At 49.1% G+C, this 25,675-nt stretch overlaps 1 protein-coding gene across 5 annotated transcripts in view; it reads right to left on the reverse strand.

The window, feature by feature from the left end:
* The window catches only part of ZFHX3 (zinc finger homeobox 3), a 473,005-nt gene that overhangs the window by 113,429 nt on the left and 333,901 nt on the right, over positions 1-25,675 (reverse strand). Inside the window, exon 1 of one of the 5 annotated variants that reach the window (XM_084532978.1) lies at positions 24,069-24,215. The exons of 3 other annotated variants lie outside the window; for them this stretch is intronic. The gene's annotated coding sequence lies outside the window, so the exon portion shown is untranslated. Of the gene's footprint in view, positions 1-13,987; positions 14,095-24,068; positions 24,216-25,675 lie in introns of those variants that run through there. One more of the 5 variants, XM_084532976.1, reaches the window with a different exon arrangement.

Here is a 25,675-nt window from a genome sequence, read left to right on the forward strand (position 1 = left end):
TGTAACACAGGCACACCTTGCATCCAACTGCGCCAGCACCTTGCTGCTGCACAGATGCTAGCACCAGAAAGCCCTCCAGCATTCAGAGGGAGGCGTCTTCTGTTTTTTCCTCACCCCAGCATCAGGGATAACACTCCGCAGCACCCAAACACTATTCCTGCATTGTGGGAATCAGAAGTGGAATCATCAGACAAAAGCAAGTCTGACTTTCTTCTTCGCACTGCTGACCACCAGATTTGGATTCTGGACATCCCCACCTGAAGGTACCTGGGCAGTTTTCCATTCTATTTTAGTTCAGGTGAAACCTGAGAAAAACTATTTACTGCTACCTATGAGGTCAGAAAGTAGCAGTTTTCAAAGCAAGCACAGAGCAGCTGCCTACGCAGGGACACACGCACAATGGTTTTATGATCCGAAGCGTTTGTACACATGGCTTTGTAGCATTTCCAGTTCCTGCTTTCCTTGGACCTTATGCCATGCACTGCTATCTGGGTGGTTGCATTGGGAATAAATAGCAGCTTGATCTGCAATAGAAATAACCTGATGCATGGAATGGAGTAAGAAAGAGGAATACCCTGATTCTGTTGACAAAAGGCTCAGGCATCCTAGACACCCTTTTGCTTACCTTTAGCTAAAGTGTTTTAACAGTGCCTTGTAACGGCTCTTGCTTACTAGCTCTCTCCCACTAAACATTTGTCTTTAGCTATGCATTTTCTTCAAATTGATCCCAGATTCTTCTGTAATGAGGTTACATATCCATCTTTCCACAATGTGACATATCCTCTCCTCCTAACTGCTACCTTTGTATTGACAACTGTGATCCAAATCAAACTGAAACATTCATATTGGGTGAAAACTGAGTAAATGAGGAACTCCATAAGCCTTCTATTTCTGCCAAGAAAAGTTCTGGGAATATCTGTGCAGACTTCAAAATACGATGTGGAACAAGAGTGCCCCAATTTCAAAACACCTTGACAAAAAGCATTCAGTTTGCCAGCCTGGACAAAAATTCCCTGGCATTAAATAATTTAAAATCTGAAAATCAAATAAATAAAAAAATCATCATTAAGAAGACAGTAAAATAGCAAAGCACAGCTAGCTCCCCAGGAACCGTGCACAGACAACACGCACCATGAATGTGAGCATCTCCATTATCAACAACTCTTGATTGGCAGGAAGATGCCTGACTGACAATTGGGCCAAAAGGGTTAGCAGGGCTGATGGGGCGGGAGGGTTAACAGCCTGATTGTAAAATCAATGTAATAAATGCTTGGTAAGTTACAGGAACATGCGGGAAGAGAAGGCCGCGATTGATAAAGGACTGCGGCTTTGATGCTGCACTGGGGACTTGTTTATTGACAAGAAAGCCAATCTCTTCTCCGAGCCAGGCCAGGCCAGGCAAACCTGCAAGCGCTTACCAATTAATTGGTGGGCTTTTCTGCCTTGGGTTGCTTTAACATGTCTCCCCCACTCCAAGTTAACCAGCTCAGGAGGTGCTGCTCTGAAGGAATCCTTCCTCTGTTTGCTCGGCACATGGCCCTGTTGGGGCAGGCGGAAAGCGCCTCAGAGCACGGCCTGCCTGCCCTGCACAGCCCCCAGGCACGTGCCAAGCCCCTTCCAAACCCAGCATCATCTCCAGAGCTATTCCTAAAGAACGATGCTGAAGGAGGAAAAGGCGCGGATTTGTTTCCATACACACACGAACTGTAGGTATCATCCCTTTAAACTGAAAAGGGTGATTTCCTTGTTAACGCAAAGCAGACTTTATGCTGGAGTACAATGTAGGCCACTACCAGGGGCCCTGCATCTTCCTCTGAGGCCATCCCTAAATGACCCAGAGGGGACACGCAGAGCTGGCAAGGACAGACCAACCCCTGCGCGCTCCACACCTCCCCATCCTCTCCCCGGCCCCCCGCCCTCTTTGCTCTGTTTATCAGCCAGTCAATAAGAAAAGGTAGTTCTTACTTAAGGAGGCAGAAGTCAACTCGTCAGGTCGATCAGCACTCTGTCTGTAAACATGGTTTCCCGTAAAATCAATGAACTCCAGTTACAGAGAGAACAGCCTGAGCGCCAGAGCCTCCCCGTGCCCCCGCGGCAGGGAAGGGCTCTCCCTCGGTTCCTTCTCCAGCCTCGTGTCCCGAGCTGCTCCACGCAGCTTGCAGCCACCCACAGCTCCCATGGCTGTGCTTGCTGTGCCTCCCGCAGGCAGCCCACCCAGCCCCACAGCATCGCTGCACCTCGCACCCTTTGGAGCAGGTTTGGGACCCAGTGGGACAGCTCTCCCAGGCACCGGCGGGCAGGGAGTTCCTACCAGGGCAGGAGCAGCGGCCACAGCGGCCCAGAGCTGAACCACAGCTGGAGGGCCCGGCGTGCCCAGAAGCACTGCGCTGGGCCCCACATTTTCATTGGGAGTTTCTACCAACCACGGCTGCTCCGTCTGCAGCCGTGCTCTGTCCAGGGCACAAGTGAAGTCGACCCCCGCTGCTCCCCGTCACCTCCTTGCAGCTCCTGTCCCACCCTCCACACCTGCAGAACTGCCACCTTACAGCAACGCTTCCACCGCCGAGGAGGGGGCCGCAGCTCGCGGGGCAGCCCCCAGCCCGCACCGCCGCGCATCTTCCTCCCCAGCGCGGCAGCAGCACGGGGAAGGGAGAGCGGGAGGGAGGAGGGGGCTCCTGCTGTTGCCCAGGCTTCCCGAGAATTAAATATGAACAGCCGTGCTGTGTAATTTTAAATTGTTAATTAGCACAGGGTTAATTAGGCGGCCCTTTCACAAGAGGCTGTTTGGCAGTAAACCAAGACTGGAAGCAATGAGGAAGGAGGAAAACAAAAGGAGAAAGAGACAGTGAGAAACTGTTCCCTCAGCTAATGACCCACATGGCACCATGAAAAAAGGGTGCTGAGGACAGGGAAAAGATACAAGCAGATGCATTACATCCACGGCCATTACCCTGGAAGATACCCAGCCAGGCACCCCACCCCCTGCCTATTCCCACAGCCCACACGGTGCGGAGAAGTGCTCAACCTTGTAATGAGCAGGGTCTGCTCCTTCAGAGCATCCTGGCAAGCAGCAGAGCCTCACAAATTCCAGCCAGCTTTTGATTTTTAAGCTTTATGCCATGGCTCCACAGGAGACATGGCTTATGCAAACGCTTACAGTCAGCAACTGGACCCGAGTGCTTCCTGTTGCAGAGAACTGCACAACGGCCTCTAAACTTTGCAAACACACACCTACCTGTTGTGCCAACAGACGCTCTATAAATCAATACCATAAACACAGGCTGAGAGACTACCCTAGATTAGCTCTAGCACAGGTGCTGGTGATTCGCAGGGGGAGAGGAACAGGTCAGAGGCAAGAGGACAAAGAAAGCGCAGGGACTGAGAGTGGCCTTAGAAGCTCTGCGCACACCCCTCCTTACTGGCTCATCGTGGCATTTTAAGATGTCTCAGAAGGGCACGGCATGGCAAGATGCTAATGGCCAGGTCAGCCAAGAAGCTCCTGGCTCAGGAATGGCACGGGATGGCACTCGTTTCAGCCTAAAAAAATAAGGATGGACATACTACTGAGTAGCCAAATAACTGTGTAATCCCTAAGTCCAGGTACGCTCAAAGCTCAGTGCTCCTGGGAACAGAAAGCCTGGGAGGGGGGAGAAGGCAGTTACCCAATCCGTCTGGAGTGGTGACACAACGAACACGGAGCATCAAAGCCTCCTGCGTCACTTCCCAGCACCTGGCGTGCTACAAAGCACTCTCGTAACACTTAGGAAATTGCATGTGGAAAAACACGATAAAAATCACTACCTAGAATCAAGAATCCAAAAACTAAGGAAAAACAGAATTTATATTGTTGCCTAAGCAACTTTAATTTTTCTCCTCTATACATATGCATTACGACACTGCCTTTAATTACACGATCACGCACTGCCTCACTTAGTAAGGAGAAGGGTCACATACAGGGGTAAAACAAAGTTGCGTGAGCATGTTGTCACTTTGCAAGATTTATACAGTAGCTGTTATCACACAAATACGTGGAAACTCACTTCCTAGAATAGAAAGATCATTTTCAATTTCCTAAGCAACAAGGGCTGGATATTCGAGCTTGGTGGCAACACAGAGATAGCTTCAGTTCCCAGCTTCAACAAAACGCGTTACGTTCCAACATACAGAAGATACGTGTGCCAGCTCTTTCCCATTCGTTGAGGTACCAGAAAGGTTGGAAGGTGTTATTACTATGCAGGGGAATGTTGACGAGTCTGCTACATTACTTGAAATATTAGGATAAAATGGTATAAATGAGCCAAAAATTACATACAACAGTGAATGTGGATTCATGGCTTGAAGAATGATTTCTAGCTATGGTTTTCTGTCCACATTTTACAATGTCTGCGCTCTGAGATTCTTCTTAAGCAATTCCTAACAAAAGGACTGAAAATAAGGATATTTATTTGCTGAGTTCAACGCTTCAAAAAAGAAGTTTTAAGCTCATTTCCCTTTTTCACATATTAAGGTGCATCTTGCATGTTTCCAAGCAAGACAAAGTTGTGTTTTGGCATACACCTCATCACACGGGAGTTACCTCATCAACAAATGAGTTTTGCCGAATATTCACAACCAGGTGCCAGCCCTGCCAAATCCTGAACAAACTCTCTATCCAGCCTTCTTCCTCACCTGAGGTTTGGGTTTACCAACCAGAAGCTCTCAAGCTGCTTTGAACCTCCTGGTGTTTCTCTGCAGACCCTGCTCAGCACTGCTGTTTCTGTCTGGACACACGTCCATGCCCACGCACCAGGAAGCCAGCAGACGTGCCCCTTGGTGGAAGAAGGGTCCAACCAACATTGCCCCACAGGTTCAAATACCTGTTGACAAGAGTCCTGGAGCTGCAAGTACTCACGAACCAGCTCACTATCCTGCCAAAGCCCAGAGCTCACATGCTTCTGCAGAAGTCCCTGTGAACACCACACGTTCTCCCTTCTAACCAGCTGGTCCTGAAGGGCACAAGGTCCCCAGAAAGGATGAGGCAGGACGCGGCGGTCTACAGAAAGGCAAGATTCATCAGGCACCTCTAAAGGACAGGATGGTCTTCTCCCTGCAGGAAGACAACCACATGGCGGGCTTGCCTTTGGCAGCCGACAGAGCTCCAGGACTGGCGTGCTGACAACACAAACAGGCGCTGCTCTGCGCACGCTCGTTAACGCGGCAGAGAATACAAGCGCTCTCTTACACACAGGCTCACATGCATAAGCACAGCAAGTTCCTCAGATCTTCACAGGATCATTAGCATAAACAGCTTTTCAAGCAGCAGGAAGCAAAGGAAATGCTGAACAAAACAGGACTGAAAGCTGTAGGGCTCAAGCACTTGGCATGAGACTAAGAGAAAGGGTCTCCTTGAGAAGGTGAACCTTCTGCATTATCCACATTTTTTCCTCTGTCCTTCACACCAGCTAAAGTTGAGCCAATGAGGGAAATGCAAGGTTCAGGGAGCTTTTCAGAAAACATTTTATGAACTATTATTCCAAGTTTGCTGATCCCTTTGAGCCAGCTACTGTACTACACACAAAAATATTTATATAATCACCAACCCACTGCCATTGAGAGCAGAGTAATCCAGATGAGTGCCAGAGGGTTTTAAGTGAGCAGCTGGGGAAAAGAGCGTTTATTCCTCCAGAGGCACTCTTTGGAGTGGAAGTATTTTGCATTGGAGGTAGACTAGCTTAAGTCCCATTTCTCTGCAAAACAAAGTCAAACACTTGCTTAGTTTATAAGTGACATGTTATTGTCATGCTCCCAGGACACGGAGCTTGTTTTCCATGTCCTGCACAAACCTCGCCTCTCCTGTGTTGTTCATGACAAAAGTTTCAGATTGTGTTCCCACATTGGTTTGTTTTAAAACATTGCACATTCCTTGATTCTTCAGTTGTGCAATTTACCCCTTTGCTCTAAAACCCCAGCGTTTCTTGTCAAATGTCATTTCCAGACTATGTTGCTGAATAAATAGCTACACTTGCATCTGGTTCACATATTCAGTGCAGTGTTGTTGACCTAACTCCAAAATTAACCAAAGAGCTATCGGGGACAAGCCGCTTCACTCAGTTGCACGGACTCCAGTTCCCCAAATCCCATACTTAGGGAAAGTGGTCTCACTGCTCCTTTTGCTGCAGTCTGAAACTTGCCCTATTTTGCCCCTCCTTCACCTTTATCCTAGTAACCTGTCCCAGCTCCTCTGCAGCCACCTGTCCCTCACCACGAAGCACACTTACACCCAGCAAGACCACACACCCGGTAACACCTACACTCATCCAATCCACACAGATACCCTGAATTAAAACTTGAGCTTTAAACACTAACTTTGATAGTTTGTACGCATTTAAATCACCAGATCTCTGCCACAGCGCAGCACGTATAGTAAGACCGCAGGATGCAAACCAGAGCAGCAACTCCTGAAAGTGAGAAATTCCAGCTGGCTTCTGTGGCTTTGCTGATGGTTCATCCTCTCCCCTCCTTCCAGTTACTCGACGTGCTGGGCAGTCCCACCCAGTAAGAAACTGGAGGCATTTGCACTGCTGTACGGAGAGCTAACTCTTATAAACCACCACAGCCAAGCTACAACCAGACCCTCAACAGGACTTCAAAAGCAGGCAGAGCCAGCCTCAGATGGTCCGGCCTGGAAAGCCAACGCTGCGCTGTTAGACAGCACCCTCCCAGCAATGCTCCTCGCAGCACACAGCCTGCAGACTCTCATGCCTGGGAAGAAGCCTGCCAGCGCTCCTTCCTTTCTGCTCTTTTACCCAAACAACATATGTGTTCCAGACTAGTGTCAAGGGCCAAACAGAGGGTAAGAGTTAGATTCATAAGTCATGCCGATCTTCTCTGCCAGGGCTCAGATCCAGTCCTTGTTAGGAAACAGACGCGCTGCCTGGTCCCGGGCTCGGTCACTCCTTCCCACCCCTCGGGGAAGCCTGTGCTTTGCACCAGCAGAGCACGCTCAGAGACAGGAGCTCAGCATTCGGTCATTCAGGAACCATCCCGCTCGCTACCCCGACAAACACCGCCGCTGCCTGACGTGTTCGCACTGACTCACGCTGGTGTTGCGAAGCCCAGTTGCAAAGGTCACAAGCACACGTGCTCGGATGCGCTGCCAGCGTTTTGGCACGGAGCACGTTTTACAGTGCTGGAACGAGACCTTCAGAAATAAATAAATAGAGAGGCCCAAAACAGGTGAAGAAATCTTTCAGTTTGCTTGGGAAAGCTTCTTGGATAGTTATGCCAACTTTTAGCAGATCAGAGAGGTCCAGGAGGTCCCAGGTTCCCACAAAGAGCATCTGCACACTCATCTGCTTACAAAACACACTGCCCTGTTCTAGACTCCAGGTACAGCATGAGGATTTTCTTTATCTGGTCAAAATAAACCCTTCTGATTGCAGCAACCAACGGGCGTCAATAACTACACGCTGCTCAACGGGCTCAAAGTCTCAAGTTCATGCTCTCCAGGTCCACAGAATGCAGCCACTCTATCAGCAGCTACATCCCTGTAACACTTCAGAACAAACACATCTCTTGTGAAAGTTTAACTGTCTCACAAGGGAGAACTGACACGGACTCAGATAAATACAAGCTCCAAAGCACATGCCCGGCGGGTCTGTACAGACTCCCAAACCCAGGCCCATGGGCACCACGGCACACCTCCGTAGGACCAGGCATCCTCAGAGCTGTCGCTTCAGGGGTGGGGAAGGAACTTGCTACACGTGCTTCAAGACCTCCAGGACTGAAAGCGTTACGCTGATGCTTGCCCTCTTGCTAATTGTGGGTTTTATTTTTATTTCCTATTACCCTCTTGCACGCCTGATGAGATTATCTTACCGGAACTGACACAGCTGGAGGCTGTAGCCATACATGGAGCCTCTCAGGAGGCAATGCAATTTTATTTTCATTGATCAGAAATCAGCAGGGCAGTAAATGATGGGAAATTCCATTAGGAGAAATGCTGGGCCATGAGACTCAACTATCTAGGTACACCCAAATCCCACAAAGTCCTGTCTTAAAGTCCCATCTGGATCCTGACACAGTCATCTTTCTTCCTCCCAAAATGGAGTAAGCAACTAACCCGATATTCTTAATCGCTGACTGCTCTGCTGGAAGCTGAGGCAATGCTGTCAAAACACCCCCAAGGGTTCACTTAGCTGAAACAAAGTCTTTGGTACACACAGCAGCATTTAGCTCTCCCAGCTCAGCCTTGCTGGCTGCTGCAGGATCAATGGAGTTTTACGAGCAAACGTCCTATTCCACAGCCACCAGATAGCATGTGCTGTCAGAGGTCAGGCGGGTACGAGATGTGACAGCACACCCATGAATTACCCAGCCCTCAGGTAGTCCCAGCAGACCCAGAAGCAGCCGAGGGCATGCCCAGCACACGCTCCCATCTCAGTCCCGTTCTGAGCCCAGGACCTGGCACAGCGTTACAGCCTCACTGCAGAAAGTGCAGCCTTTCTTCTTCAAGGACAGCCCCCACAGCGCGTGCACTGCTTTGGTGAAACCCCTTCCAACAAAGCACGACAAAATTCCATTACAGGCCCACGCTGATCTGAGCCCAAACCACGAATCACATTTCAATCCTTCTATTTTAAAATACCGCGTATGCAGATCTTTTGTATTTAATTTCACATTCCCGCATTAAAATCCTACCATCAAGCATCTCCAAATAAAAGCTCTTTTTGACCCTGTCCACTGTTAAACATCTGCAAACATCGAGGTTGAAACCCAAGTCTTTTGCCTCCTGCAGCAGGCCGGCCAACCCCACCAGGAGAGCACGGGTTAACAGAAGCTGACCGCAGCACAGTTGTTAAGGTAATCAATACCAGTGAGATACTAAAGCAGCATAAGCCACATTATTGATTGCCAAGCAGATGATAAAACTGTTTATTATGATAATTGCAGGGTGCCTGCAAGATGCTTCTAGCGCTGTCTTGAGCTTTTTACAAAAATAAGCATTGCCAGGTCTTAATCTTCTGTCTGAGGACCTCCTGGACCCTGGTAAAAGTCCTCCACATTCTGCTATTCCGGAGCACTAACCCTGAGCCACCTTCACCTCCAAGCTCCTGCTCGGATGGAGAAGGTCACCTTGCTAGAGGTAGTCCCTGAACTATTTATCACGCGCACACCCTGCATCGTGATACCACTCTTACAGGCACAGACCTGTGCTCACCTTTCTCTTGAGCAACCCCTTCCAGGGAAGGAACAGAAATACCAAAACCTCTAACTTCAGTTCTCAATCCTCCCTCTGATCAGCTAAAAATCATAACTCCTAAATTTCCCACTTCAAAAAATTTTCTCCAGTATTTCAATAACTTCTTTCTTTAGACTTCCCAGTTTATCTACCTACTTTTTAAGAAGTTTAACAGAATTCTTCCCTCGGGGGCTGAAATTATTGTGCAATACATTAAGAATTTTTTTTAGATAACTGAACTCCAGATATATTCAATTTGGGAGATTCACCCCTATGTAACACCGGGCATATGTGCATGCAGGCCATACCACAAGGGGGATGGCAGCAGCTCGGCACCAGGTGTCTGCAAGGTGAGCAACTTATCTACCTGGAAAAAGTAAGACAACACTACAAGTACCAAAAAGCTTCTCCTGAACCAAACACAGTAACATGCACCAATTAGCCTACAGCAAATAAGCAAAATGCAAACTGCCAGACTGCATCTCCTCTGACAAAAGCATCTCTTACTTCAACAACAGGAGCAGGAATGGAAACTATAACATAACTGGGCTCCATGCTAACGCTGCTATCAAATCACAGCTGAAAATGAGTTTTAACAAGGACTGAAGCTCCAGGGTTCTGTCAGCAGCTCTACGGGAACTAATTATGAAGCACAGGTCCCATTATCTCCCAGTATGGACAAGGCTCTGACAGCTTCATTTAGGTATTAACCCGAAGGACCATATGCTACGGGCTGCACGCGGTACTTGGTGCAGCACCCCACTATTCTGTTTAGCTGCTTTCAGGCAAGCTGGGTCACTTTCTCTAAGTAAGCCGAGTCTATATTTGCTAAATAAACATCATGCCAGTCAAGGCAGTCTTACTACGGACTGGCCTCAACCTGTATCACACCCCCGATGGTGCTTCTGGACAACGTTCTAGCCCTTCCTTCCTCCTCCTCACATCTCCCACCACCACCGGGATGACCTCCCTGCTCCCTAGCACCTCCCTGCCCCAGGCCCCCTGTTCCCTGGTGCCTCTCCCCAGCCCTTCCCTCCCCGCTCCCGTCTTTGTAAAGGCTGCCACAAGCACAGGCAGAGAAGGATACACGGACTGTGGAAAGCCACGTTCTTCAGCATGAAAACCAGGACATCATACAACCCTCCCACCCTACTACTGCTAAAGCACCCTTTTGTCTAGGCTGGTCTTTCCCATGCACATCTGTATCCTCAGGAACTGGTGAGGAAGGTATTTTACTTCTCCAGCTTGCTTGCAGAGCAGGCAAAAGGTTAATGGTGGAATTGACAATGTGATCAAACTGGCACTTCAATGAGCAAACAGGTCACAGCACACAGACACTGCTTTAGAGACTGGAGACCTGGCCAAGAGCTTCTAAAATTTGTCCCCGCTCACCCCCAAGCACCGCTGCTAGGCCGCAGAACCTCACAAAACTCATCACAGAGGTCTCAGGGGGCTGAGGCTGCTCTTTCTTATCAGCAATCCTGAAGATAAGCAGGACCAAAACAATCCTTTATAATTAGAGTCTAATGAACTGGAGTAGATATCCCTCCCCATCATTTCTATAAGGGCCAGCCACTACTATTCCCTTTCCCCCCAGGGCCAGAAGGAGCCGAAGAGTCGACTTGCAGCCAGCACCAAGCACCAGTGTGTCAGGCTCCCCAGGACAAGGCATTCTTTGTTTTTCTTCGGAAATCCACTATCATTTACAGCCAACCCCAGCTTCACACCAGCCCACAGCTGCAAGCCTTCTGAGAGCTGACTTCTCCATCTGAAGTACTAGCACGCAGCTCAACTCTACACATAATGCGTCTTGTTTTATCGACACTTCGCCACAGAGCAAGCCAAACCCCCCCCCTTCACACAGCATTTGGCAAATGGCATGGCACGGCACGATCCACAGAGCCAGAGCCCTGCAGGTCCGCCCCGGGAAACATGCTGAGCACCACTGACCGTATTCACCAAGACACATGGCAGAAGCACTTCCCCGAAGGCTTGCTTGGATTTTTATTTCCTCTGTTCTAGAACAATATTCTGTAAAACAGTTCTTGTTTTGTGAACAACTTTGTTCTGCTCCTCCATGCAATCAGAGGAATTAGGGGACACTCTAACAATGGACGGAGCATCTGCACAGCTTAAAGGCAAGGTGGGACAAGTAACAAGTATGTCCCCTGTCACCTACTGAGAGCTCTACAAAAGATATCAACTTTCACACCCTTTCTGGCAGTGAGAAAAGGCTGTCCTGCAGCACACGGGGACAAGCCAGATGACAGTCCTGAAGGTGACTACAGAACAGCAGCCCTTCCCTCAGACACCCACCATCTCCCTCTACAGCCTGGAAAGGTCACCATATCCACAAAAACCAGGCAATGGGGGAAACAGATCTATTTTCTAAAGACAAACCAAAAAACTAACAGCAGCCAAAAAGGGTCAATAAAATTCCATGTAGTCTTCTCTACCTCCTGTCTCGTTAATACCTCTGTGCTCAGAATTCGGGACTGTGAGGTGCTCAGCTGACTGCCACGGATCGGGCAATGCTTGCCCCTTGTTGCTTTCAACGTTATTTATTGCTCATGCTGTGACAGCACCAGAAGACTCCAGTGGTGCCGGGCTACCTGCGCTCAGAAGCAGCCCTCCTGCCTGCCGTGCCCCAGGCTCGGGGAGCTCGCAGCCCCCTCGGCACCCATCCTGCCACGGCTGGTACCGAGAGGAGCAGCTCCGCCAGCCCCAAGGGCTTCTTCTGCACCTCCCGACTGACCCAGCGCCACCCCCTTGCTGCAGCCTGCAGGACCCGCAGCCCTTCCTGGCCTGCCTGCAAGCACAGCACCACAGACCCAAGCTCGTGCTCCAGCTTCAGAGGAGCCAGGGACAGCAGAGGGGTGTCCCAGCACCACTTACTTCTCTTGAAAACATCTGTTTTCATTATCACTATTGCTTTTAATTAGCGCTTTACAGCAGCCTTAAGCCCTCACAGCTGGAGGAAAGTTCTGCTCCTAAATGAACAATTAAAAGGTGCACTAGGGGAATTTCTTTCTCATCTTCAGAAATGCCTTTCTCAGCAGAGCTAAAAGGCAAGTCACCCGGTTAAACGAACCTCCCTTGAAGGGGGATCTCGAGGCCATGCTCAAAGCCTGCGGGTCACCCTGGGATTCCCACCGCCTGAGCGGGCTGCTGAAGTCGGGAACTCAAAACACTGAACTTCAGCATTGCTAATGAAGGGGTCTTAACGCTGCTGCCCTGCATCACTCACTGAGTGGCCTCCTCTTCCTCACCTGGTCACAGTAATTGCCCTGAGGAAGTCAAAGATTTCAATGCCCATCTCACCTGTGGAAGGCCCCTGTCAATTTAATTTACTCAGAGTTCAGGCCAAGTACAAACTGTAATGACAGAGCCCTATTAAATGCATAAGAAAATAGGTCCATATGAAGCACAGTTACCAGAAATGTGGTCTCCAGATCAAGTGTTTCTTTGTGAAACCTGAAATGAGAACATCCACAAAAAGCCCCAACAGGCTGCCTTGGCCATTTTTAAGAAAGCAAAAGGATGGAGAAGGTGAAGGAAGGCATCAGAAGGACACCACAGCAAAGGGCTGTCCTAGGGGCACCACGATGTCCCCATCCCCAGCATTCATACACAACAGGGTATCAAGAGATGAGCTGTGCAGGAAAGCATAGAGATCAAGCTTTAGTTAGAAACAAGCCATGAAGGGCCAACATTTTTCAGTCAATGTTGATGAAAGTAAGGGTTTGGCCGTACCTAATATCCTGCTCTCCTGTTCAGTTGGGACTGGTATTGCAACACCACACTGTCCTAAAACACATGAGACTTGGGTGCTCTTTTAAGAACCTTCACCTGAACCTTCAGCACTCCACTCCCATGCCAGGAGGGCAGAATAAAAAAAATATATATATACAAAATATGAAGAAATAATAAAAGGTGACAAAGATGCTTCTCCCTTATCTTCCACAAATCCAGTCCCTGTCTCAGATTACTAACTAATTTTACAGGACTTCATGTACACAATAAAGTCCAAAGGTCTAACGCATGTAAAGTGAACAGGTAAAGAACTAACGAAGTTACCAAAACAAAGAACAGCTTTCATTTTGTTATTACAATTGTACTGAATGCTGAATCTAAGAGGTACGTTTTGTTCCTTCCCTCAGATTCTGTGTCTTGGTAAGCTCCACTGAAGCAAAAGCTACCCAACACCACTACATTTATGGCAATTTAGCTTTGTGTTTGGAATACAAGACATCCATTAGACAGGGTATTCCAGACCCATATTGACAATCCCACACTTTACAGAATGAGAAGGTTTAAAATGCCAGCGTAATCATTTCCACTCAGATCTGTAATGCTGTTCCCCTTTGCATTTTCTTCCTTGCACTCTTCTCTCCTCCCCCTTCATGATTCTTTTCTGCGTACTAAGTTAATTTCTGTGTCAGTGAAATTCTGATAGATGGTGAAAAGAAACTTTACTTATTTAAACTTTGTTTCCACCTCCTGTTTTGGAAAGCTTACTTAGCCTGCACCGGAGGGATATTATCTGTTTGCAGCCTGCAGTAATGGACAAGAGACAGCACAAGAAATCCTGTGGGCTTGTTTTGAAACCAGAAGCACACGGGAGCCAGAGGCAGACTCAGCATGAAGCCCATCGCGCACCCCTCAGCACCGCACCAGGTCTCACACGTCCTGCACCACCCCACCCCGGGTGAGTACCAGCTCCAAGCCTCCTGCCCTCCCTCCCCAGGCATGCTGTGGGCCACCTACTCTCAAGAACATCGTTTCTTTCCATCCAGCACTTGCAATCCAGTAAGAATATGCACACTGCTGTTTTCATTGCCTGAAACTGGTGAAGGCTCGGATGCTGCAGAGCTTGACACCAGCTGCTCCATCCTGCTCTTCCAAAGCTCCTGCGTGCCGGCAGCTAAACACGTCTCAGTCCTGCCAAACACGGGTGTACTTCCACGCTACCCCACTGCTGCCAGCTGCAGAGCCACGGGGAGCCCAGCGAGTGCTCAAGTGCAAGGATCCCCCTGTGACCCGCTCCGACCCCCTGCCTTGTGCTCAGGGACTCCCCAGCTTTCCTCACGCTGCATTTCCAACACCTCTCCCTGGAGAACTGAATGCTTCCAGTGTCCAACGAGCCCAGATACCGATCAGACCACAACGCATCAAGGGGGAAAAAAGGAAACACAAAACAATTAATTCTTGGCTTCTTGTTTTAGCTCCAGGGAAGGGAAGGTGCACGGCAGAGCGCGAGGAGACTGAAACACGCGGAGGCTGGGACGTGCTCCAAGAGCCCCAAGGCGACAGCGCTGGCTCCCAAACCTGGGAACGCAGGGCTCCTCTCCAGCAGGTGAGGGCTCAGTCAGGCTCCTGGGGGAGAAGGAACAAAAAAACTTTTTAGGCAGCGTTTCCTTTGACTTTTCTGTGCCCAGGCCAAATGGCAACAAGCCCCTTACAGAGAGGATGAAGTTCGCTATAAAATAAATCCAGCCTCTGCTACTGAGCTTGAACGCAGCCTCCTCCACACCTCCCTTCCAGGCGGGCAATGCTTTCTGCGTGAGACAACTTTAAAAAAGAGCCTCACGACTGCATGGTTTTATTCTATTTTTGGTGGGTTTTGTCATTCATCCAGATGATTTTTTTCCCCTCTGATAAGATTAAAACGTGGTCTGTGCGCACCGAGACCTACCTACACCATGTGCTACCAGGGTCAGAAACACCACTGCGGCAGCCGGAGCACAGCACAGGTGTTCACCCAGGATGATACTAAATGCCTGGCCTGCCTTTCGAATTAAATCCTGGCAGTGAATCTACAGGCTCACTGTCCAGCACAGAAACGTCTCAGTGATCTCACAGACTTCAGACACTGAAAACACTTAAATCATTGCTTTTACTGCAACAAAAATTCCTTGTACGATGAACATTTTAAGGATGAAGCTCTCAGCAGCTTTCTAGGAGGCTTCAGGGGAAGACGTGCATCCGCAGCAGCCATACCTTAGCTGGAGCGATGGGAGGAAAAGCTTAAGAAAACAAAAATAAGGAAAACAAGTAAAGGGATGCGCACTAAGCTTGACCCTGCAGGAAGTGAACTGCTAGTCACAAAGGAAAACTCCCAAACACGTGTGGTGGAGCGGACAGTGGATTACCTGGGCTCCCCTTTAAAACCAGTCCCAGTGATGGAAACCCCTCCACAGGATCTACAAAGCACCCAGACCAGCACAGTTTAGACTAAAGCCAGAACTCCCCAACACAGCGTGTAGCCACCTAAGGAAATCCATGCAGCACAGCACGCAGAGATGTTTCTGGTTAACGACAAAGTCAACTGCGAACTGGAATAGAAGTGAAGTGTCAACAAAGTACAAATAATTTATTCCTTGAGAAATTCTTTAAAGCGTGAGAAAAAATAAGAAAAACTGCAGATAAAAAAACAGGTGGGAAGGAAAAAACCTGTTCAACAACTGAACTAATCTATACACTGATATAAACAAAGGAAGGAGGTGGAAGAGAATGACCCGAGAAATCCCCCACTTCTACATCAATCTGAACAGGAGGCTTAAAATCCAGTCTCCGTTTCTAAAGATAGCTTTTTTCTCTCTCTTTGTCAAGGTTCAAAATAGAGAGAACAATGAAACTCTTGCATAAATCATACTCAACCGCTAGCTGTGTCACTGTGCTGCAGGGATAATGCAAGATCACTATATACGTACAGTGACCATGATCAACACTTCTGAAGTTGGCAGAAGTCAGACAGGTCACCTTCACTGAAAGAAAAAATCTCAGCCATAAAATAGTCTGGAACACCGTGCACCTTTTCAAGACTTGTAACTTCATTATTACAAGTCAATGAAGATGCATTTGCTTTCCAACAGCTTCCCCAAGAAAACTGAGGGCACTCCGGTCCACTTTAACCGCATGGTGCCCAAGCTGAGAGCAGCATTAACCTGTTGTGAGAATTTGCACGTTTGATTTTATTTCCTCAACCTCAGAATTCCAGGGCTCTGCCATTAATATTTTGACACACTTGCTCCAGGCCAGACATATGCGTCAGCAACAATTACACAAGAAAACTCTCAATTATCCCTTGAGCTATCAGCACATGAGGGCTAGGAGAGACCGGGCTTCCTCTTAAACCTTTTGTAACAGAACGTGCTGCAGAGCGAAATCCTTCTGCAGGGCTGAGGGCATCTGTCAGCACACAGTGAGGCAGTGACAAAAAGCACGGCAAGGGGAAGAGGAGTTTTTGTCCTCCCACCTGGAAGATGGGAGCCAAATCGCTGGGAGGCTCACGGCCAGAACCAGAACGAGCCCCTGCCTCACCCCTTCCCCGGGGCACCTAACCTCACAGCGACCTTGGCCTTCCCATCCTCATCTCTGCAGCTCTAGGGGACTGGAGGGTTTTCAGCCACCAAATGAAGCACGCCTGTTCAAAGGATGACCTGAGGACAGCCATCCACCAGGAGAGCTCCCGTGGAACACGCTGCCCTGCAATTCTTTCTCAGGAACACCTCCCAGCTCCCGCACCTTCCTAGCAGAAGCAGAAAGGAATAACTACCTCCAAACTCACTCATCCCGGAGAAGCCCTGCCCAGCGCTCAAGTCCTGTGGCTGCCTCCCGGACCCATCCAACAACAGAGAAGCTTGTAAGCCATCTCTTTTCTTCCCCTGGCAGGGTGAATAGTCACAGCACGTGCTCCAGAGCCAAAGCAGTCCTGTAACACTGGGACCAAGAGGGCAATACTTCAACGAGCCCTTTCAGAGACAGGCAGGAGTCCATGAGTATTTAGCAATATTTGCTTGATCTCGCAGTCAAGAAGGTCCAAATCCCAAACCTAGGGATTGCTAAGAAGCCCCACCTGGGAAGCTTCATCTAATCACGCAGGACATCTCCTTTGCATGACTTCCTTCTGCTGCTCTCTCCTTGCACTTCTCTCCTCTCTAGCCGCAAGGCAGATGTACCGGCTTCACAAGTCAGACAAAGAAGGAATTAATTTACAAAACAACTGTTTAATTTACAAACTCTCTTCCTCACCACATCTCTTCCCTACCAGGCAGGGCGAATCAGCAGGCATCTTGCCATGTACCTGCAGGTCAGGTTTTAGCTACTTGGGTAAGTGAGGATAAGGAGCAAGCCTTCAGAGAGCAAGGCTAAAGGAATCGTATCATCCAGTCAGCCTCCTGCATATCAAAGGCCAAATGACCGTGACTCTTCGTCAGAGTTATTCCCTGAGATGATCAGTTTTGATATACAGACCTGCAGCACCTTCTGACCGTCCGTCTCATCCTGTCCAAACGTCCTTCCCTTTTTCCTCAGTTTGATTCAGGTCCTTCCCTTTCAGTGATACCACGAGCCAAAACATAGCAAGAGTCAGCTGGAGCCCAGCCAGCCGTGCGTTTGATCTTCCTTGAGCTCCAAGGGGACATAAAAACAGCATTCAAGCCTTTGAAACCAGTCCAACCCATGACAGCAGCGTTTGGTGGACCACACAGCTCATCTCTTGCCACAGATGATGCCAAGACCTTTTCCTGGGCTCTCTGCAATCTGGAAATGCACTTTGGATCTAGGCACCCACCAATACACCATCTTTTCAGGCCTCGGCAGAATCTTCTCCTCACCCCCTAACTGTTAAAGGGGTGCGATTAAGTTATAAATTTTGTACAAATAAAATTTCCTTAAGTCTGTTACCAAAATCATTTCCTGATGCAGACCAAGAGGCAACAGGCACAAACCGAAACACGGGAAGTCTGGCTGAATAGCAGAAAACCCTTTTTTACTGGGACGGTGACAGAGCACTGGGGCAGGCTGCCCAGGGAGGCTGTGGAGTCTCCTCTTCTGGAGATATTCAAAACCCACCTGGACGCGATCCTGGGCAACGTGACTGCAGTGACCCTGCTTGGCAGGGGGGCTGGGCCAGACGTCTCCAGAGCTCCCTTCCAACCTCAGCCATTCTGTGATTCTGTGACCCTGTATTACTATAGGTAATACCATGGATAATGCTCCATCCTACTTTAAAAAGTCTCTGGTAGCAACAGTTGTTGGAAAAACAACACATCACAAAGTGGGAATGATAAGAAAAATGAAAACTAAGACTGCACAACAACCCCTTTTTCCCCCAAGGACTACAGTTACAGAAAAAAAAAAATCAGCTTGTCAGTATTTTGCATTTGGAGATGCTCAGTATCCATAAAATACATGCGAACTGAGACCTTTGGGGATCCTTGACTAGCCAGTTATTTGGGTAAAGAAGCACACCTTTCTCTTCCCTCTGTTCATCCCATGCACAGCATCTTCCACCACTCCCACCAGGGCTGGAGGAAGTTCCCCGAGTTTGCACAGACAGAAATAACAAGAACCACCCGAAGACCTCTACCACCCGTTGAACAGTTTCTCTTCACAGCAGGTACACGAGATGCCAAGTTAGATGCTCTGACAGCTGAGTTGCAGACCAGTTCCCTTTGCTAAAGGAGGGAGATGCAGCGGCAGCCACTGCCCTCAGCTCGAGCTGTGAGATGCACGAGGCCTTTGCAGGCAGTCTGAGCACAGCCCAAAAGCTGACGTGATGGCTCTGAAATCCCCAGAGGGCCAAAGACGTAAGGGAATTTCCTGGGTGTCATCATACAGCAACAGTAATTGCAAGAAATTGCATTTCTTACCCTCTGGCCTTCTTTTGAAGCTACTCACCAGTGCACCAAAGGAACAACCAAAAATCAGAATCCAAGGGTCTCCTGGGTCTCACCTTCGTGTCTTCAGGCAGGGAAAACTTGGGGCTAACTGTACTAGTCATAAAATCAGACCAGCTTTCTGGTAGCAGCCTGAATCAAAGACAACCCTTGGGCCAGTCCTGAGTCTAAGATCCTCTGACGAGGAAGAAGCTGATGTATTGTGGGCTGTGAAATCACTGGCACTGGGGTCCAGGGCAACAGCGATTGATTTCCTTTTTGATCATAAGCTGCAACTGCCAGAATGACCAGTCAAAACCACAACTCGGTCTATGTACCGAGCACTGCTGGTGTCGAGATGCCATACAAGTCAGAAGCTGGCATGGGTACACAGCAACCAGCTTGGAAAGATCAAGGAGCCCTAGAGCACAAGGAAGCTGCTGAAGATCCACCTCTGAGAGATGCGACACGGGATAGGTGCTGAACGTGCCTTAAGAAATTCTTGGGATAAAACTACTTTTGTCCTGGCCACTTGCTGCTTTTAACTTGCTCCTTCAGCAGCACGTTTGGGAGATCCCTCCAGAGGACATTGGCTTTACCAGGATTTGCGTTATTTCACATGTTTCAAATAAGATAGGTGATTACAATTAAGTTTCAATATTACACTTATGTATTTAATGCTTACTGTCTTGCTCAGAGGAAAGTAGGGAGAAAAGTGAAATTTCGCTTTCACTTTTAAGCACACAGTGCTGAAGTTACAGCCACTTGCCAGCAGAACCTCAAGGTCTGCTGCAGCACCAAGCCTCTTGAGAGCCCCCAAGATCAGCACAAAAAATGTGACCTTGGTGCTAAACTGGCCAGTATTGCTCTGAATTGTCTCCTCTAGAATTCTATGGTAGCAGCATTTGAAGATTTAGGGGTCTTGCACAAAGATCTAGGGACAAATATGCACAAACCCTGGAAACCACTAACAGCATCCTTCCAGGCACGGCGAGGTGCATCCGCAGGAGCACCCACACAGCCTGGAGCTCAGGAGGGAAGGGCTGGGTCCTCACCCTTCCTGACCCTCAGCTCATTGCAGCAAACCAAAGAAACACTGAGCCTGCAGCAGCTCCACCACGCGATGGCCATTCCTCTGCTAGGCCTGTCCGCAGGCAGCACAGGAGACTGAACTCTTCCCCCCGCCTTTTAGGGCTGTGTCCAGCCTAAGCGAGTGACTCCGACAGGTCCACAGCAGTCGGATGGCAATAACTCCCAACACACAGTAAACACCTCCCAACAACTGTCCCCAAAATATTGACAGATCATGAGCCAAAAAAAGCCCTAACAAATAGCACAGGTCCAAGATTACCCCACGTTTCTTCAGGAAGGCTGAACTCAGAGAGGAGAGCAGCAGCACCTCTCAGGGACACGGGCACGTCGCCTTCAATTCCAGTAACCACACAGCAGGGTTATTCATCAGATTCCCAGCTAACCAACATGATTCATGCTTCCCTCAAATCCAGCAAGTTACCTAAGCCTCAAAACACGCCTGCCACAAAATTAAGGAACTTGTGTGGCTCCTTTCGCTCCAGAGACAGACCTTCTGCTGTTCAGGAGGTGGGGAGGTACAAAGGAACCGTCCCCAAAGCAGCAGCACCCAGCACCACGGAGCTACAGCTGAGACAACTGAAAACAACCTCAGAATCAAGCCCAAAAAATCACTCCACATTCACTGGCCTCACAGCAAGGCCTGTGGGGAAAAATGTATTTTTTTTTTTCGTGACTGCAAGAGGGAGGAAAGATGTTCCTCCCCATCAGGTGACTTAATAATGAAAGCTTGCTATTTAGAAACAGAGGTATTAAACAGAACACATTATGCCACAGACTGCACATCTTCAGCCGATTCTCCAAGCAACAGCAAAGCTCACATCCAGATCCTATGGCAAAAGCAGATCGTGGTATGGGATTTACCACGGACTCGAAGGAACCCCTGGGCCTTGTAGCTTGCTGGGAGAGAATGGGCTGCAAAGCTTACACCAAAGGAAAGAGGAACTACTGCTGAACTAACTATGTGTTTGCATTCCTTGGGCTCTTGAGCTCCCAAGGACTGTTCTCCCGTTCTTCAGCAGATTCCAGAAATTCAGTGGTACTGGAACGTTAACGCAGAGCAAACCCCCAAACTTGCATCTCTTAAGTTCTTTCCTAGCGTATGCCTCAGGGTAACAGCAGCACACGGAGCTGCTCTCCTCCTGCTAGGTAAGAACACGTCAGTTCATTTCACCCAGCACCTTAGCAGAGTGTGCTAAGAAATAAACTCCTTTAGGAACTGAATCCAGGTACACCTGCAGTGTCGCAGCATCCTTTCAGGGTATCCCCACCCGCAAGCAATTCCTTCTGTACGCCCTCAGCTGTGTGGAGCTCCCCAGACCCTACAAAACCCTCGCATTTTCTCTGATAGCAGCAGACCCACAGCTGCAACCCTGGGGGAGCTGTGGGAATAGAAGTGGCTGCTCCCCAGCCTACACCTTGGGTGGGGAAGAAGGATGCAGAGCGGCCCTGCCTGTGCTCACCCCAACCAGAGGATGAGTTATGTACCTGTACTTGATCTCAGGTCACTCAGCTCCACAGGGCTTTAATTTGCAGCCCAGAGACTTTGTGCTGCTGCTCTTCAGACCTTCCTTTCCAGAGGACACAAACTTGTCAGCACGAGGCACCGCTGCTCACAGAAGTATTTCTTTTCAAAGCAGCCCGGGCCAGGTCAGGTACAGATGGAAACCCTTTCCTGGCAGCCCCCAGGTGTCAGGTAGGGCCCTTCCTAAGCATGCAAACTGCTGCAGGTGGCCTTCACCTGCTGCCCCGTGCCAGGTGTTGGAGGTGACGAGCTCTGGCCAAGCAGAGGGAACACAACTGCTCAGGCACATCCCCTCGGGTCCACCCGTACCACCCAACACAAGGACGCTGCAGGGAGCCGCCAGCACGTGCAGGAACGCTGCTGGCAGGGAAGGGATCTCAGTAACAAACAAAGCTGTAAGTATTCTGAAAGGAAGAATAATTAAAGAGGCAGCAATACAGAGAAATCAGGATAAAAGATAAGGCAGGTTTATCCAAGACGCACTGTGCACATTAACACAGTATCTTTCTTTAAAGAAATAACTGCTCCTTATTCAATACTGTACTGTGGGGAACTCAACTGAAGAAGAGGGGGAGAAGCTAAAATTTAAGACATAAAACTAGATCTAGAGAGGACAACAAGATGATTTAAAGAAAATACTGCCCGGGGTGGAAGTTATTGGGAATGGTCTTGGGAATCATCTTTCTAACCAACTTCACTGATGGCCTTGCTGCAACAGCGAGCAGAGTGATATTTGTTGATCAAATTAAATTGGGAAGCACAACCAATGCAGTGGACGACCAAAATATTACACAAGAAGTTATGATTTGAGCACCAAAATATCAGGAAAGGAACTAAACACAATAGTGTAATGGGGAAAAAATTAGTTTCTGCAATAAATTCAGGGTTTACCAATAAAGAATTATAAAGGAGGAGACAGACTTGTGCCAGGCAGGACGGAAGAATAAACAACGCAACGCAGCTGTGAAAATGGCAAGGTCTGATCCGAGTCTGCTCTTTGGGGTGTTCCTAAAGGAAAGGGAGCAATAGATGGCATCCTAAGGGCACTGCAAACCTCAGCTGGAATTGCATGTACAAGTGTGGCCACATCACAGAAAAAACAACTTAGGCCTCACCAGACGCAGAAGCAGCGAGCAGTGGCCACGGGGACGGATGTTCGCAGCACGACCGCGGCGCAGGACAGCACAAACCCACGGGGTCTGAACCGTCCCGGCTGGAAGCCGGCGTGTGCGTGCACGGGAACGTGAGCAGCGGCAAGGCGGCCGAGCTCAGGAACTCTTCCAATGGAAGCAGCAGGGCTGCAAACCACGTCCGAGCGAGGAAGTTGTTACATCAATATTTAGAAAGAAACGCCTGCACCAGCAGCAGAAGGGAGACAGTCTTAATGACCCAGCATTAATGTTTCCAACAAGAGGTAACTCAGGCAACCTAAATATACATAAGATCTGTTCTGGCAGATTTACATTTCCACTCTAGATACCTTTTAGTAAACACTGACTGAGCAGCTTTCAGCCTTAGACGCTTCTGCTCAAGAAAATTACTAGGTTCCTGCGGACACAGCCAGACGGGGCTCAGAGCTGCACTGCAGAGGCATCCTGAAGAAGCACGCAGCGAGGAGGCTGCACTACAACCAGCGGCATGTATGAGCCCCCTTACACTGTGCCTAACGCAGTCCTGTTGTCCTGTATATTTAACAAGTAAATATTTCTCTGTTTCATTTAAGTTGAGCTTCTGGGAGACATCAGGCCAGCAGTCATCGTGCAAGCCTCAGGCCACGCTAACGCAAGTGCAATAACAGTTTATTGGTTTATAAGTTAACTTTCCTACTTTCCCCTGTTTATTTCTTTTGCTGGAAGATAAGTCAACAGGCCAAAGTGATTGTGTCGTTTATTATGCAATTGTTTGTCAGTTAATATTTGTGTTCCAGTGAGGCAAGGACCAGATAACTGATGCCTCAGCAGCTCTGCAGGCCCGCAGAGGTACGTCCATGCAGGTCACGAAGCGGCTGTGACCCCCTCAAAAACCTTCCAGCCTGCACCCAGGTGACAGCCACACTGCCCCGACCCCTGCACGCATTCACACTGCTCCTGCCGGGTACCTGCCACCGCTTACGTTCCTGCACCCACAGGACAGCACACACATGCAGACAGGCTTTCTAAACTTAACTCTGCTTCTCCCTGTTCCAGCCTCTCCTACTATAATGTGAGAGTAATGGTGACAATCTCTTCTGGCAGCGAGCTGAACTGAAAGGATTAATCTGTTACACTGCTGTAAAATACTTCGGTAATTAAGAGGAGCAACTGCTGAACAAGATTAGCAACAGACTAAACCAAAACATAATAAGCAATGGGGACCTCTGCTAAAGCAGGCACCGCGGTGTTAACCTGCCAGCCTGGCCATCAGCATCCTAAAGTATGCTCCTGTTCCCTCACCCTCTCCACCGATGTTCAAAAGGCATCCGATGTTATTTCTTTTACATCCTGCACTCCCCTCCACCACATGCCACTGCTGCTCTTCCTTACGTGGCACCAAATCCATTTTTGTGTTGCTTTTTGCTGGACACCTCACTTACTCAAGTTCATGAAGGAAGCCAGCCCTGCTGAAAGGCTTTGCTGATGCTGAGCAGACAGGTCCCCGGGGCTCCCCAGCTCGGCTCCCCAGCCGCGTTGTCTCCTAGCTCTGGTTACAGCCATCAGACACGGCAGCAAGTCTCCAGCACGGGCGCTGCTGCAGCTCAGGACCGCGCACGGGAACACGTGCCTCGGGACGAGGGTCAGGCTGGGGGGGGGGAGAGGGGAACAGGCACACTGCGTCTGGGGCTGGCTGGCAGGGGAGATGCGTTCAGAGAAGACAGCAGGTCAATACCTGACTGGCAGCCAAGGACACGACATGATTTACCGCGTGCTGGGACCACAGGCAGCCCGCGCTGCCGCAGGAGGAAACACGCACAGCGCAGACACCGGGCAACCTGGAAAACCCTACCTAGTGGCGTTCCCCATCTCAGCCCTGTCCTCGGCAGAAGTTTAAAGGAAGGGACAGAGTCACCTTGTGTCCCCCTGCATCCCAGCAGGCTGCCGCCAATCCCTGTCCTCGAAGGGGGCTGCGTGACAGCCACGCGCCGGCTGCTTTGCGCTTGTAGCTCCGCGAGCCTTTGGGAACAGCTTGTGCCACACCAACAGCAGAGGTGCCCTCCTGCACGGCAGGCTGCAAGCAGCTGCTGCCCCGGGTCCCAGAGCACTCCGGTTCCTCTCCACCCTGCCAGCCAAGGCAGCTGCAAGCACAGAGCAACGAATATATTTAAAACATGACCTGCTAGATGACCTAAATTTTATTTCTGCAAAATGTAAATTGTAGCTCCAAGTGTCTTCCTCAGGCATCACATTTGCTTTGATTCTTTTTATATTTAGGACACGGGTTTCCTACCCAGTTGGTAGTTTGGGCAAACAAATGAAATGCGCAGGGAACTGCACCAAAGAGCAACACCACAGCTAATGGGAAGGTTTAGTTTTCTTTTTTTTATTTTTATTTAGGGGGGGGGGGGGTGTGGGGGGGAGCACTGTTTAGAACTGCGTGCCAGGTAACACATTAAGACAGCAAGAGCCACAATTGGAAAACTGAGAGAGTTTCATTGCCCCACTGCATTAGTGGCTGAGAGAGCTATCCACTTATGTCTTTAAGTCCTCAAAACCAGGATCACTGCAGAACTGCAACACCAGGACCTGATATCCCACAGCAGAATACACCATCAGGTAACAAAGCCAAGATACAGACTCCCCATTTTCTCTGTCCCCTTTCTAGCTGTCTTGTATCATCATTCTTAGTTTTGTTTCCATCCTGTCCTTACTCCTCCAGGTGTTAGTCTCCATTTTAGGGAGCTGACTCTTCAGAGAAATATCCTGGAAGTTGTTTTTCTCAAAAGTATTTGGCAGCAAATGGTCCTAAGTGTTTCTTACAAGGTACGTATGGATGCAAGAAAAACCATCAGAGCTTGTCTGCACTAGTCCCAGGAAAACAGAGCAGCAGAACAGGAGGAATCCATCTGTTCTGACCCAAAGGTCTTCGATGCTTCAAGTTGTCAGGCTTTGAGATGGAAGGGCCAGGACACTCTAATTCCCCTTCAGCACTCCCCTTTTTCACAGAATACATGCATGAAAATGAAATGAATATGCACGAAGTTAA

The sequence above is a fragment of the Aythya ferina genome (genome assembly GCF_964211825.1).
Source record: "Aythya ferina genome assembly, chromosome: 12".
Taxonomy (NCBI): domain Eukaryota; kingdom Metazoa; phylum Chordata; class Aves; order Anseriformes; family Anatidae; genus Aythya; species Aythya ferina.